This window comes from Nothobranchius furzeri, chromosome 13 (genome assembly GCF_043380555.1).
Source record: "Nothobranchius furzeri strain GRZ-AD chromosome 13, NfurGRZ-RIMD1, whole genome shotgun sequence".
Taxonomy (NCBI): Eukaryota; Metazoa; Chordata; class Actinopteri; order Cyprinodontiformes; family Nothobranchiidae; genus Nothobranchius; species Nothobranchius furzeri.
The window spans coordinates 44,645,808-44,660,792 of NC_091753.1; the positions used below are offsets into that span (position 1 = coordinate 44,645,808).

Genomic DNA, 14,985 nt, shown 5'->3' on the forward strand with positions numbered 1-14,985 from the left:
GGGGCGGATGTGTGGAAGCTTTAACCGAAGGGGGCGACCACGCACGGACGCGCACTCCTCGATCGCTCCAAACTCGTAATTGTGAATCGTGAGGGAGACGCAGCTGAACCATTCCCATCATATCGGCACACCGGGCTCGCCACCTTTATCTCCCTACTCCGTGCTGAGTGGAGGAGCTATCTCACATAGAGGATTTACCCCCTCGCGTATATTTAGATATTGTTGTTATTATTTTCGGGCAGGGCTGTGCTGGTTAATGGGCGTCTTGGACGGCTGCGTTTCCCATGTGCCCGCGTGAGCGCAGCGGCAGCAGCAGCACCTTGAGGAAGAGGAGGATTTCTCCGCCGTGACCGCGTCGTGAACAGTGGAAATACTCTCTCCTGCTCTGGTTCACTACTAAACCCGCAAAGAAGGGAGAAGTAGAGAGATAAAGGCTCTATTTGGGGGTGAATTATCAACGGGACAGGCCTGCTGAGATGCTCTCCAGAATGGTAAGCTTCGTCTTTACGTTTATTTGTTTATTTTTTGTGGGAGAAGCTTTGCGTTGCAAAAAATAAAAAATAAATAAATAAAACCGGGGGGGGGATAACGCATAAGGGGGGAAACACCAGTTTATTCGCTGCAGCGTGTGTTTGTGCGTTTTAACGCGTTTGTCCGTTTTTCCGTCCGAGAAACGGAGCGGTGCTTCGTGAGGAAGCCTTACCTGCTCCACGGCTCCAGAAAGGGTCTCCCAGCCCGCCTCAGCATCGCTGCTCTGCGCCGATTTGCTCGTAAAAGGATTAAAATAATAAAAGTCCAGCGGAAAAGGAGAGGGCGCAGTGTTCTGGGTGATGTGGAACATCAAGGAGCTGATTTTAGGATCTCTAAAAGAGACCCTGATGTTGCCTCTGACTAACCCAGTCTTTCTGCGTGCAGGCTGCGACATTATACCGCTGTGCATTTCTGTTTTGCATGTTTGCATAAAGCATTAAATCACAAATGCATTGGATTTCAAGCTCCCAAACTCTCTTGCACCTGGTTATTCTTATTATTTTTTACAGGTGGGCTCTTTCATTCAACTTTGTTGTAGCATGATTGAATGTGGCAGCAGCTCCACCTTTGTTGCTGCTGCTTTAAAAAAAGAGAACAGGACCCAGAGAAAACTGCATAGCTGATACTTTTACTGCAGCATAATAATAATAATAACATGAATAAAATTCATGATCAAAATCTGCTCCCAAGAAAACGCCATGGTTTTCAATAAATCAAGAGAAACTGCAGCCTAGTTGTGTAATTAAAGTCGTATGAAATTCAGCGTTGAATTTATTATAATGCAATTGGACTTTTTTATTGTTAATTTATGAGGGGAAAGCCTTTAAAACCGCATTATCACAGAAGTCAAAGGAACTGGAGGAAAAAAGGACGGTTCACATGTATAATGCAGTTCACATGAGCTTGGAAGACTTGGAGGAATAGGAGGATGAGGTTGGACCCCTGGGAGCCATTTTTGGGGCCCTACACACACAACATAAATCTGATTTTTACACAGACTGTGCACGTTGTTAGACCTACACCTCAGAGAATACCACTGTAGTGTTATGGACATTTGTGATCCTCATCGGAGTTTTTGGTTTAAAGGTTTTTCTAATAATGAAAACATGAAGCAAATCCTAACTGCTCGCATGGGTTTTTAATTCCGCTTTGTAGAGTTAAAAATACTAAAGATTCTTATTATTTGGAGGGGTAAGTTGGGTTTTCCCAGAACATGCTGCAGACATCTAGATTCCCAGTCTGTGGATTTGGGGGGAGGGTGTGTGTGGGTGTTTGAACTCAAGTGTCACTACTGATCATAGTGGGTGTGGGAGGGGTGTGTGTGTGTGTGTGTGTGTGTGTGTGTGTGTGGGGGGGGGGGGGTTCATGACCTCAGATATTAAAGGTTAAAACCAGGGGAATCCAAAGACCCTCGATCCTCCGTGGCAAGTGTTTGGTGGAAGCACCAAATGAGACGTCTGAAGTTGTTAGGTCCCCTCGAGGTTAACCTTTGTAGAGCAAGGCTGCATTCTCCCGCTTGTTCTTTGTGGTGCTGATGAGCTCTGAGAAGCGCTGGCTCTGTGCACGAGCAGAAGAGGAACAACCCACCCTTTTGTAGGCACAAATGAAAAATCTGTTGCTCGTCTTTTTATTTCATTGAACCTTAGTCGTGGCTTCATTGTGAGCTTTGTGCACGACCATCATGCGTACAAACAAGCTGTCCTTGGAAGGACGACATGCAAGCATGTAGTTGGACCTTGTTATGTTCCATAAACGATTGTTGCTTTGAACTAATGTTGTGAATGTACGAGGGCAGCAAGATGACAGGGAAGAAACAATGAAATGCTTCTCTCTCCCTGGAGTTTCTCAGAAGGGGATACTGTGTATTTGAAGTAATAATTGTTATGAGAACTGTACCATCATCTGGGGAGCCACTGGCTGTGTGTGAAAGGAATGGATAGAGTGGATGAGAGAAGAGAAAGTTATCCTTGATTAGTTGGAAGAGAATAATGTAGATGACAAAGACACAACAGATAAACCCTAAAATTAAACAATTATGTCAGTTGGGTGAAATATTACAGTTTTGGTTGTTTTCATTTAAATCTTACATCAGGGTTTCACCGTATACCTACTGGGGAGGTGGGGTTTCAAGCCTGAAGCATTAGTTGGAGCTACAGTCTGTCATCTTGTGATTTATCTCACAAAAAACAAATGGGTAGCTGTCACGATTACACCACTTTATTGGACATGAAGCCAGGCAGTTCCCTCTCTTAGCTTTTTCCACACACACACACACACACACACGCACGCACGCACGCACGCACACACACACTCACACACACACCTCATCTTTTTTAAAATGTTGACAGAACAACTCCTGCCTTTTATCGCACTTAGAGTACACCACAGAAATCAAAAGCACATGTGTTACCCGATGACTGGAGCAGAGTTGGGTTTTTAGCTTTGATTGACGCCCATTTCCTTGGTAGAGTTAGCTCTTATAGCCTGGCAGCATTTTGCAAACTTGAAGCAATAAAATTAAAAACAAAAGGGAAAAAAATGCAAATCACATTTAAATAGCATCACAATATCAAAGAAGTATGGGCAATGCTTGTTTATACAGAGTTAAAAAAAAATAAAAGTAGCTACTTTTAGCATGCTAACAAATGCTAAATGCTACAAAAGATGCATTGCTACATTTGCACACCACGGCAACTGAGTGGGAATTTTTGATAATAAATTCAGACAGAACCTTTACGTTCTCACATTTCACTTCTTTGGAAAAAAACGTAGATATTTAAGGTTAGTGGTGCTTTTCTAGAAAGGGTTTTTAAGCTAGCTGCATGTGCTTTAACCCTTTATTCAGCAGGTCATGCCACTTGGATGAACATATTTTAGCTCATGGTATCATATTAAAGCATGAATTAAACTGAAATACTAAACCAAATACTATGTGAAGATGTTAGAAAAATATGCAAAAATTATGATCATAATTTATGATCTGTTTCAGATTTCCACTAAAAATGAGCTTATAATGAGCTTATATTTTTTTGCAGGGCAGAGTAAAGAGAGCTGCTTGGTTCTTAAGAGAGTGATAGAGAGGGAAAACACCACGTAGCTTTTATTTTCACTGTAAAGTTCCAATGTTCAAAAACAGCTCGATAGCTTCACTTCATAAAAATTACATCTTTATGATTTAAGTAGAAATGTATCAGGAATTAGCTTTTATCTTGCTAGAGTATCGCTATGACTCCAACCACATGTTTTGTTTCATCCAAAAAATAGTAATCAAACATCCTTTTCTTTGTATTTTAACCTATAATTTTCCAAATATTTGGAATGTTATACCTGTTTGGTGCACCGTAAGTCAAAGTCACTCAGAGTGCAGGAGGAGTAAGTTTGAAATTATGCACCTCAACTCCCAGACACAGGATAGCGTTTCTTTTCCAGGACACGAAGCAACAGACTCCTCTTTGTGTGCAGCACCATAGCGGTGAGCATGTAGCGATTTTTAAGATGACTCTTATTTCTGCTGGAGAAAATGATAATTCACAGGTGTGGTATTCGTTATCCGTACATACTGTGCTTTGATATTTTCTTGTCTGCGCAGTGCAACAATGAAGCTTTAGTCTGTTCAGGTTTCCCTAAATATCTGCCACCCTCTCTTATCTTCCTCTAACTGATAGCATTTTAGATAACAAAGCAGAAACATTGTCCTCCAGGCATGGAGTGGGGGTGTTTCAGTTGTCACGGTGGGCACAGTTAATGCATTAAACCTGGATATTTTACAAAACAATGTGAACGGTTGTATTTAGAGACAAATGTGTGCACTTTGATAGTGAAAATGCTGCAGCAGATGTATTTTACTTACTATTATTAAGATAATGCATTTCCTAAAATTGAAGGATATTAAAGGTGTGTAACACTTTTTTAATTAATACATTTGCAGTGTCTCTAGGAGAAATTATTGCCTTGTAAGTCCTACTCTAGGGATAAAAAGCCCAGTAGCGCCTGTAATAGCACAGATAATTCAGCTGGAGGAGAAAGAAGCTTCAGATGACAGGATTTGGAGTCTTACTTTCTGATATATGAACAGCTTGACTCTGATTGGCTAACAGCAGCGTGACTCTCCCACTGACTGCTCTGCAAAACTGATGTTTTATCCCCAGGAGTAACACAAGCCTGAAGGAGTTCTGCAGTACGGTGCAGTCGCTAATGCTAATGGTTAGCTTCTACTAGACAAGATGCTCTCTGCTCCTTCCCAGACGCTAATGCAACGACAGCCTTCCACGTCGCGAGTCAAGATGGGAGAGTCCGTGAATGTTAAGTGACAGTGTGATGTAGATCTCTCTGGATTTTTTATTTTCTATCACAAGTGTAGAAAACTGTTTTCACGTTCAGCCCACATGAAAACGATTGATTATAATTAAAATGAACAATAAACAATATTTTTCAGTGTTCCACACCTTTAAAATGTAAGAGGGACATTTTGTTCTTGCAGAATATTCATAATTGTGACAGAAAGTTGCATAAAGATATTTATTTGGAGAACTTAACTGTTTTATTTCCTTGTTTCACTAAAGAACAGCCAAAAAGAAACTGAAAAACACTTTAGCTCTATAAAAATGACACTAAATGAAAATAAAGTTGTTTTTTATTTTTACTTTGATGGAAATGTCAGCATTTGCGACGGTTGCAAAGGAGTTAAGTGTTTGCCTCATAATTGGAAGGTTGCAGGTTCGAGCCCCGCTCAGTCTGTTGCTGTTGTGTCCTTAGGCAAGACACTTTTTAGCCCACCTCACCTGCTGGTGGTGGTCGGAGGGACCGGTGGCACCTGTGTACAGCAGACTCACCTCTGTCATTGTGCCCCAGGGTAGCTGTGGCTACAGTGTAGCTGATCACCACCAGGGTGTCAAAGGGTGAATGACTGATTATGTTGTAAAGCGCCTTGAGTGGTTCCAGGACTCAAGAAGGCACTAGATCAAATACAGGACATTTACCATGTGAGGTCTTGAAAGAAAAATAAAAACAGATCAAAAGAAGTTTAGTCACATGGAACTGAACAGTAGATGTCAAGGGAGCTGAACTCAGATCTGCTTTATTGTGGTTATTACAAAAATAAAATGGAGCATTGTCAGTTATAAACCTTCTCAGATTTGTATGCATAGCAACCATTAGTACTTCACCTGACAGTGTTTTTTCCGTTTTTGTAAAATGGAAAGGTAATGGGAGGAACGGCCATCTCAGTGGGGTCATTAGAGCTGATGGTTGCCTTGCGTGGTTGTTCACAGCCAAATAATATGAAACAATTTTACAGGTGCACTTAGCGCAAAAAGCTTATCTCCATATTCTTGGATGGTAATGCTCCCAGCACATAGAAGACTGTTTCCTTAACACTAGGACATACCATTTTCATGATTAAGGACTTGGTTGTCCTTATTTAAGATTTTGCAGTCAAAAAATGGCAGTATGCAGGACATTGTTGCGTGGTTGCTATGCAGACCTAGTTTTTTTAAATTTACCTGATGAAATTGTTACTTGAAAATGCACTTAATTTTTATGTCAAGTATTGTCTCGTGGATATTTATTTCTTGGAATGAGTGGTTTTGGAAGTGCTTTTGTGCCATTTGCATCAACTGCTGTGTCTCTACCACAAAAGAATCTCATAAAGTCAGTCAGAGATTTTCCCATTATTAAGGTATATTGTCCTTGAAGCGTGTCGTAGTTGTAGGACAGGAAGGGTTTATCTTGTTGGAGTGAGAAAGTGAATGGAAGTAGGAAGTGAAACCAAGGTTTGGGGATCTGTTTTCATTTGATGTAAACACAGCAAACGTGGTTTCTTGACCAACCTTGCCTGTGTTCAAGAAGAAGTGTAGACTAAAAAGAGACTATGTACATGGACACAGAAATGACTGGGTAGATGTGCTAGTACATTAGGGACATCGGTAGATTTCCTCACAAGGAACAAGCAGAATTTCAAACGTGTTGGATTTTTATGTAACAAAACGATTGCCGGTCGAGAGCTAAACATGTGCAAGGGGGTCCTCCCTAGAGGACCCCCTTACACATGACCAAGACAAGCCGAGAGCCCCCAACTCCTACACACACACACGCACACACACACACACACACGCACGCACGCACACACACACACACACACACACACACACACACACACACACACACACACACACACACACACACACACACACACAATAAATGTGATCATTTACAAACTTAATACAGTCACACAGCTACAACTTTAATACAGAGTTTTGATTATACTGTTGGGTGTGTTATTGGGATTTAAAAAATGTCAGTTTTACAAATAAAAGCTTGCTAACTTTACAACCTCGGCAGCAACAAAAATTTTGAGGACCTCCTGCAATCCTGTGGGGACCCCCGTGGCAGTCGCAGAGCCCAGTTTAGGAACCACTGCACAACACAAAATTCGGTCTGAATTCAAAGATTGTCACACGAGTGGAAAATCAACTCTAAATGGGCAGAAAATCACAAAGTGTACGCCTGGCTTGACTAGATCTACTTTCCTTAATGTGACTAGTAAAACATGTCTGCATTTTTTTTTCTGGAAGAAAAGGGTAAAGATATGCAAAAAAAAAAAAATCAAAAAAGAGATAAAACTGAAGACAGCTGAAAACATTACAATGCTTTAAAATTTAAATCTCAGCGTTGGCATCATCAAACGGTTTGCCCTAATCAAGCAGGTTTGACAGTGCTGGCCTTGCAAACCTTTATGTGGGATTGCCCATCATGCACTAAAGAACTCAACACTGATGGAGAGAAATTGAGGCTGACCATTTCAAACTGCTCCCAAATACTGCTCGCAGTCTGACTAAGCCCAGCTGTCGGGTCAATGTGTTTTACACCACTTGAGTTAAATGCACTGCAGCAAATTGCCCCACTCATAATGTTGTGGGTATATGCCGTGGCCTGCTACAGTCGTGCACAGCGGATAAAAAAGCTATCAGTCTTAACAGCATGTCCTCAGCTTGCATTGGGCCCCAAAAATAGTGACAGGGAATAATAATAAGATGTCCTTGCAACACTTGAAAGTAACATTTTAAAGGGCAATTTAGCTGACAGCAATCACATTCCTTACAGCTATCAGGCTAACAAAGTGGCATCCTTTATTATCTGCATCTTCAAATTGTCCCATCAGAACTGTCTCCCAAGTGGCATTTCATCATGACCACGACAATCTTATGCAAGACAGTGAAACAGCAGTCAATTTTCAGGTAATTAACCCCCAGTGGTTTACAGTTGAAAAGGCAACATATACAGTAAGCAGTCGAAAGTGTAGCGTCACGTTTGGATCCATATTGGGCCTGTACAGCACCAGCAACTAAAACAGTGGCTGGATGTTGTAGAAGCGTGTTGATGTGTGGTCCCAATATGGAGCTTTCTCTTCACAGTCTTGAATGTCGGGTCTCCTAAGCTGCTGTAGCATCTTCAATAAGATAGTTGAAGAACGAAGTGGAAGAATTAAGTTTTGGGAAATGAAATGGAAAGAGGATATTCCATCGTACTAATTGGATTGCTGATATTCAGTGTGAACAGTTACGTTTCAGCAGTGTATGAAATCTGATCTGTTTCTGGCCCTTTTCTTTTATACTCAGATGAAGCAAATGTTTGTTAGCAGTTTGGCAAAAGCTAGCATAACTGAAATGTTTTACAGTGTTTAAGACTTATGTTATGATACTGTTTACTATTTGCCCTCGTGGGGATTATTTTTAGAAGGTCAAAAATTGAAAATGGTCCCGAGAGGTTTATTCCAACTTTGACTAAGAGGATACTTGTTGAAAAACTCCACAGAGTCAGACCCGGTTAGTGAGATTTTGCTTCACAGTGCCTGACTTCTGCTCTGAATTCTCCCACAATCTTTAGCTCATTTGTAGCTTCGAGTTAAAGCTGTGATTGCCATGACAGAGGCTCCTTTTTTTAAGCGGATGCGAATTAAGACTAGATGAAAGCCGAGGCACAGGACGGGAAGCTTATCATACTCCTCACTTATTAAACCTTCCTTTTAAGTAATTAAACCATTTTCACGTCTGAGTTTTCCTTTTTATTACGTTGGCGCCAGCTTTCTGTCTGTCTTTTAAACTTTGCCTTCTAGTTTGCACACAATGCTTCCATGAATATAACAACGATTTCAGCTGCTTCTAAAACTTTTTTCGCCTCATACAAGCTTTTCATTATAGTACCCTGAGACGACTTATGTTGTAAACAGTGGCGGTTCTACATGGAATTACTCCCCGGGCGAGGCCCCCTTTAAGCCCCCCAAAAATGCCAACTTTTACAGAACAAATCATGTAAAAAATAATCAGTGCAGCCATCTGCAATAAATAAACAGGATAGTTAGTGGTGACTGGGGAGTTTTCTTCTGCTTGTAGAGTTGTTTTATTTATTATTCTGTGAACATGATCAACATGTGTTTGTTGTTGTTCAGGCAGGCCAAAGGCTGCAGTGAGCATTTAACAAATCCTAGTTTGAATCAGTAAAAAACGAAGGAATTTTTTGCAAACCATTTGAATATTCGTTTCAATATTTCAGCCCTGTTAGCAATTAGTTGACCGAATTTAACCGTTAAAATCCCAGTTAACTGGTTAAAAAATGGAAAACATGCATCATGAGAGCGTACATACCTTTATCTTTCTCCTCTTTTTTCTTCCTGAATCGGGCACCTGGTGGTTTTAGACTTTTTATGTTCATCTCTTCTGTTTGGCTCTTGACTCAATAAGTTTCCTTTAGTCAGGACTAAACAATTTGACCTTGATGGGGGGGTGACCACAAAATCGTTTTGTTTTTCCTTTTTTTATTTGGTCATTTCACACAATTCAGAAAATCCTGAAAGAATGATAGGCCTGTGTTTATGATATTATGAACGAAATGCGCGTTAAATGGAAGAACATCAAGATGTGATTGACTTTAGCCATGTTAATACAGTTGATTCAGCCCCTACCCGCTCATTTCATTTGGGAAAGACCCAGAGGTGAATTCCCCCGCCGCACCCCTCCCCTTCCTCTTCTTCATACACACTCGGTGCACCTGAACCCTCTCAGTTAGCAGGAGTGCCTGCAGCTGCAGGGGGCGCCAACTTGCTGTTTCCAATCCACACTGTGAGATGACAGATAGAATAGAAAACCTCGGTGCGGCGCAGATTTCTTTTTTTTCTTTTTTACTCAGCGCTTGTGCGCCCCTTTTGTGTCATGAAAAAATGCCGCCCCGGGCAACTGCCCTGTCTGCCCGTGCCTAAAACCGCTACTGGTTGTAAATTAATGGAAGAAATACAGTCTCAACAGTATATGCCTTTTTTAAGAGATAGAATTTCATGGCATTGAATTTGTATTCTGTTAAATTATGTTTTGAATTTTATTAACTTAAAATACAACAGTAAAGATTTCATTGGTTAAAAATTCAACTCCAGAATTTCATCCAAAAATTCTACAAAAGAAGGAACAAAAAAATGTGATCAGTAAAAATCGAACTACAGAATTTCTACCGCAAAATTTCAACAGCAAAAAATAAGCATCAAAGGAGGTGACCTTCTGGTGACCCAAGCCGAAGCAATCATCAGTCGATTGAGTGGGCGACTCACTGGGATCACGTGATCAGAGAAGCATAATCTGATTGGCTAAAAGCCAATTGACTTGATCGAGTGACGATTGCTTTGGATCACCAGGAGACATCCTGACACCTAAGGTGTTGAAATTTGGCTGTTGAATTTCTGAAGTAGAATTTTTGTTGTTTTCACAGAATTTCATAGACAAGAAATTCTATGTCAGAAATTCAATGTCTAAAACAGTAATATTCTGGTAAAACTGTTTTCTTCCATATTATGGAAGAAATAGAGTTAAAAATTCACAAACTAGAAATTAAGTGTCATCAATTCAATGTCTAAAAAATAAAGACAAATTCTTGTGAGACTGTTTTTCTTCCATATAAATTTGGGCTACAGAAGTTTGTAGTATATCCTTGGTAAACATACTGCCTTAAATACATCATAAGAAAGTATAGTCTTCCTGTAGCAGAAACAAGATGGTTCTGGAAATGGTTATCTTGGCAGAGCAGTAATGAGATTACATGCAGCCGTTTTTATGTGAGTTTTTCTAATCCATCCAATCAGATAGCGTCTCAGTTCGGAAACCTTTTCCTTTGATTATGTCCACATGTATGTCAGGCCGTGTCAAAACTCAGCTTTGCAATTGTTGAGGTTTACAAAAAACAAGCTACATTAAAAATGAGAAAGAAAAGTAAACTTTTTTTTTCTTGCACTGTAAAGGTCCCAGACCAGAATTTACCTCTAAAGCTGGTTGTAAGTGGCTGGTCTTACTCTGAGGCATTGGAGAACTGTCAGCTGGGCCTGTTTGTACATCCGGCCACAAATAAATATGACATCCATAAAATTATGTTACGATTGTGCCTGTTTCTTTTAATTCAGTAACCTGATTTTTTAAAGCCAGCCTTTCAAACTTGGAAAAAATCGAATCCAGCCTTTATGTTCTAAAGTAAAATGGGATGAGAAGTCTTTTATTACTTCATTTCTTTCAAGAAAGCTGGTGCATTTTTGAAACCTGCTGCACAACTGCATAACAGAAAGGCTTCCAGAGAAATAGGGGATGTGAAAAGGAGTTGTCAATATACTTTTGTACATGTTAGGCAGCAAAGTGGAGTGATAGCTCTCAAGGGGGCTGGCCTTAAGCGATTATTGTATAAATATTAATAAAGCCCACAAGTCTGCCTGGAGGAAGCCAACAGTTTGCTCATGTCAGAAACATGGCTTCAGTGTGACACATGGTGAGAAAAGTGATGAGGTAGCATGGAAGTGGTAGGATGACATTTGGTGACAAACCCTTTTTTTCTCGCAGAAATGAAATGCCATCAGTAAAAGCAGAAGCAGAGCTAGCCAAACTCACCCTTAGAGAATTACGACAAAGCAAATAATAACTACTATTAAAATTTTTTATTTATTTTCAATAAACATACATTTGAAAATTCATGACGAGAAGCAGTTAAATCACAAAATATTAACAAGGTGGTTAACAATATGAGTTATAATCATTTTTGCTGCATTAAATCTAAGGATGTACCAATATGAACATTTGGGCCAAAGTTTATATAGTAGATATTAACACTTTGGTTATGGCTGATAATCAATGTATCTATTACACACACACACACACACACACACACACACACACACACACACACACACACTATATATATATATGTGTATAAGGGGTGTAACTGTACGCTAAAATCGCATTCGGTTTGGTTCAGTGTTTTGAAGAGCTCCGTTCAATGAATTTTTGGTAAATTATTATATTTATTTATTTAAAGGCCCAGTGTGTGATATTTTTACCAGTTTACTATCAAATCCTGTGTTTCCTTTTAATATCGGCCCAGTTTAACTTCTACCAATACAGTAATGTTAAAAAAAAATGACTAGCAATGGCCCACACCAATTTTAGTGCTGTATTCTGTAAATCCCTAATTAAATCGAATGGTTTAGATCAGACCGTATCAATTTTTTATCACCCATTCCCCCAAAATTAAAAACACAGGTGAGAATGTCTTCACCTTTGTTTGTCAACAGAACATTTCATGAACCACTGTTAAGGTTTTAATGTCCATTTCATAAAGCAATCATTGGATGTACCAGTTCAAGCTGGCCACCATCACTAATTAAACTTAACCCACTCAAATTGGCTATAACTTCACATTTTGAGTTCACGTTGTAGCAATGTATCCTTAGAGTGCTAACAGATCACATAAAGACTTGCAATATTTAGAGTTAGCATAAATTATATTGAAGATTTAATCCACATAGCTTTAACTGCATGAGTTCTAGTTATAAAATACTCTTAAATTTATGATTTTTATTTATTTAGCAAAGTCGGCATTGTCTTTTTTTCCTTACCTCTAATCATGCAAAAAGCTCTTTAACTGGAAGACTAATGGAACCAAGAATGTAGCTCTAAATAATGAACACGTTTTGGGTTTTTGGCTGTTTATGACACTGCTTTGCCAAGATGCGCTTGTCACCTTTAACAAAGATGATGCAGCAGCACAATGAACCATCATACTAACAGAGGCAGAACATTTCCCTTTGTACTTCTCCCATGCAGAAACACATTACAAAAAGATTATGTTTGAGCGTCGTGAGCCACTAATTCAGCAACCCCCATGAAACCAATTTTTACAGCGAAAACAATAATTATAAAGAATTATTGGGTTGCACGCGTTCCAGAAGACTTTTAGATGTTTGGTTTCCAGTTGGACCACCCCCTGACGCTGGTGCTATATCCAACCTGTCAAAGTGTAAAAGTGAGCAAGGCGCGCAAGTTCTGCATTCAACAGCACAGCAGTAGAGCTAAAAGAGATAAAACTGAGGAAATGGGGTACTTTGCTTGCAGTGCCTCTGTGAATGCAACCCTACTCTCTAAGTCCAAATATCATGGTGAAGTCAAATGAAGTCTGCCAGAGGCACAGAGTGTGACAGGCGGCCTTTTTGAGTGATATTTGGATGTTTTGGTGTCTCATTTTTGGTTTCCTCTGAAGGCTCTGGTGTTTTTTTTTTACACTGTCCAGAGATGTGGGTTATTAATTCTGCTCATCCAATGGATTTTTCAGTTTTTATTTTCTTAGAAATAATTTTAAGGCACTCAATTTAAAACTCCAGCACATCATGTATACTAGGGCTGGGTTATAAATCAAAAATGTATCGTTATGGAAATTTTTGACACTTATCGAGAAAATGATTCCCATGTCAATACATTTTATAATGAAAATATGAAAAGATGTGTGTAGGTTGGCAATGTCCCTTTAAGAAGCTGTACCACCTTGAGTCACGTAAAAATGTGACTCGTTAGGGATGGGCGATATGGCCTAAAAAGTCAATATCGCAATATATTGAGGATTTCACCTCAATAACGATAAATAGATGATAACTACGGTTATGCGCAGAAACAAAACTTGTCCACTAGATGGGGCTGTCACGTGTATTACGTTTAGTCACATTTTTACATGACTCAAGGTGGTACAACTTCTTAAAGGGACATGAATGTTGCCAACCTACACATGTCTTTTCATTTTTTATTATGAAATTTGGAAAAAATATCTCGATAAGAGTCAGAAATTTCGAAAAATATACATTTTGGATTTATGGCCCAGCCCTACTCAAAGTAACACACGCGACAGTCCCATCTAGTGGAGTGTACACCTGTAATTATCGTCCATTTATCGTTATTGAGGTGAAATCCTCAATATATCGTGATATTGATATTAGGCCATATCGCCCCCCACAAGAATGTGGGTGACAACTGAGCCACCAAGTCAGTCAAGGAGGTTTTACCTTTATTAATATGTGAAAGTATCTTTAACCAACATAAATCGTTGTTATGAAGAATTTAGAGAATGGATTGAAAATTTGCATGTTTGTATATCTCTATTAGGACACAATAGGTCCAATAGAAAATAGAATTCCCCTAAAACATCAATTACATCATAACAAAAATATAAAATAGATATTTTTTATGACATTATATCTTCTATGCTCTATACTACCAATGCCATACATAAATGTCTATTTTTACCGCACAGAACTAAAAGGTGAAATGCAACCAATATTACCATTGCATAATATTCCATCAACTACAGGGTGGAGTTTAATGAAACTCTCAGAAAGTCCACGACAGATTAGGAGACAACCACCCCAGATAATTTTAGACATTACTAAAAAGGCTAGAATTAAGATTTGCAGATATTGAAATAAATCTCGGTCTGATGGTAGCTGAGAGTCATCTGCATCACTTGGTCCAAGTAATGCATAAAATCTTTGCTCAAAAGCTAGACGTTATCAAGCACAAACTGTGTATAACTTTCTCAAATTTACAGATATTAACCTAAAATTAGGTGTGATAGTAGCAAGAAGTGAGTCACAACACATACCATACTTTAAGTGTCAACAGATTGTGACGGGTTTGTGATAATGAAACACCATCATTTATCAACAAATAATGATTTGAGTCTAAAACTCTGTAAAGTAAAAGAAAGAGTGATTATTCTTTTAACGGAACCATGGCAATTATTTACTCTTCAATTTAAATTAGACAATTCTACAAATGTATGTGATCTTTATGTGGTCTTTTATTTAAGATCGTATTTCTCCTATACGATTTAACTTTTTTGACCCGCCTCACATTTAATATTTAAATGCAAACTATTACATTTAAACTAAAGTAGAAGGTTTTATTTTCTTGTAGAATTGCTGCTCTTTGCCTTTTTTTGCATTTTTATGTCAGACTAATATCACCTGAGCAAATGATTGTGGCACTAATGACTTGTAATGACCTGCTAGTACATTCTCCCAACCTTTGTCATCATGATTTAGATGGGGACATAATTCAGTCTCCCATTTTCAAACAATAAAAGGCTGCATTAACAGGTCTTGACTTT

The 14,985-nt window shown here is 39.1% G+C and overlaps 1 protein-coding gene across 10 annotated transcripts in view; it reads left to right on the plus strand.

Annotated features, from left to right (window-relative positions):
* Window positions 1-257: 257 nt before the first annotated feature.
* Window positions 258-14,985, plus strand: part of tenm4 (teneurin transmembrane protein 4) — a 224,535-nt gene continuing 209,807 nt past the window's right edge. For all 10 annotated transcript variants that reach the window (XM_054742618.2, XM_054742619.2, XM_054742620.2 and 7 more), the window contains exon 1: window positions 258-491. The gene's annotated coding sequence lies outside the window, so the exon portion shown is untranslated. The remainder of the gene's footprint in view (window positions 492-14,985) is intronic.